General features: G+C 38.8%; 1 pseudogene; it reads left to right on the top strand.

Annotated features, from left to right (window-relative positions):
* Positions 1–616: 616 nt before the first annotated feature.
* On the top strand, positions 617–994 carry LOC102858655 (annotated as a pseudogene).
* The last annotated feature ends 522 nt before the right edge of the window (positions 995–1,516 follow it).

The following is a 1,516-nucleotide window of genomic DNA, read 5'->3' as shown; positions in this document are numbered from 1 at the left end:
TCCAGTGGTGAGAATTTTTGTCTTCTTGACATTGAGCCTCAGTCCATATTGAAGGCTGCAGTCCTTGACCCTCTGCAGTAAGTGCATGAGGTCCTAAGCAAGTAAAAATATCCTGTATTTTAGCCTTTGGGTGGTGAATAGTTTAATGAAAAACTTTCAGCTCAGCAACATTTCATTGTTCTTAGTGTGATACTGCAAGAACTCTGTAGAAGAATTGGACTCTTGTCTTCTCAATATAGTATCTAAAAGTGCAGTGAAATTTTCAACTATGTATTTCTAACTGGACATACATAAAAGATTTTCCTGAAGAGATTTTAGGTAAAAAAGGAATATTCAATGAATACTTCATAAAAGTGAATAATAATAAATTTCAGTAAAATCAAGTGATAATACTTTGAAGTAGTACATCTTTAACAGTAGGAAGAAAATAGAGTAAAATATCCACTATTTACTATTTATTATTTTCTTGAATTTGAGTTATAAATTTAACATGCTACATTTTATACACTCTTCAACATAGATTAAATCTAAGCAGATTTATTTTACTACTTTACACAAAAATAGCAAAAGCTGCTCCTTCCTGCGGCTCCGGTCTGGCTGGAGCTCAGGTGGGAACATGAAGCTTCTTACGCACAATTTGCTGAGCTCCCATGTGCGGGGGGTGGGGCCCCGCTTTTTCCCCCTGCAGCTGCAGGCCACCGAAGCCCGTGTCAACCCAGTGGAGTTCAACCCCGACTTCGTAGCGCGGATGATACCCAAGGTGGAGTGGGTGGCGCTTCTGGAGGCAGCCGAGACCTTGCATCTGGTCGAGGTCCCCAAAGGGCCAACTGAGGGATATGAACACGATGAGGCTTTTTAAAGGAAGATGCACCACGTGCTGCTAGAGGTGGACGTATTATAGGGCACCCTGCAGTGCCCAGAGTCTGGACATCACTTCCCCATCAGCCGCGGGATCCCCAACATGCTGCTAAATGACGAGGAAATCCAGACTTAGCCTTGTCGGGCCCCCTTTTCGTTTCATTGTAATTATGTTTGTCCATGCTCTGTTGGCCTTGTCATGTCTTCAGCCCCATAGTATATATATATTTTTTCTCATTAAAGGTTCAAAAAAAATAGCAAAAGCTGGAGTTATTTATCTAATTTTTCTTTTTCTGATTTCCAATAATACACAAAAATAAAAACAAATTGGCATTATTTTCTATATCAAAACTTAATTAACTTATGTTCATTCAATTTTCACCCAATGTATTCCAATAATTTAGCCTTTTAAAGGAATTAATAGTGAATTTATAATGAAAGTTATAATTTATTTGTTAATATGTATATATTTCACGTTTTTAAGAGGCATAAACGCAGGCTATATACCTGGATTTCACCTGATGGCATGCATAGGAATCAGATCGATTACATATGTGGAAAGAACCACTGGAGAAGCTCAATATCAGTTGTGAAAACTAGGCCGGGGGCTGATTGTGGAACAGACCACCAACTACTCATATGCAAATTCAAGCTAAAG

The sequence above is a fragment of the Elephantulus edwardii genome, unplaced genomic scaffold (genome assembly GCF_000299155.1).
Source record: "Elephantulus edwardii isolate Elephantulus edwardi_28Jun2011 unplaced genomic scaffold, EleEdw1.0 scaffold00128, whole genome shotgun sequence".
Lineage (NCBI taxonomy): Eukaryota > Metazoa > Chordata > Mammalia > Macroscelidea > Macroscelididae > Elephantulus > Elephantulus edwardii.
This window is presented reverse-complemented; position numbering and strand designations above follow the sequence as displayed.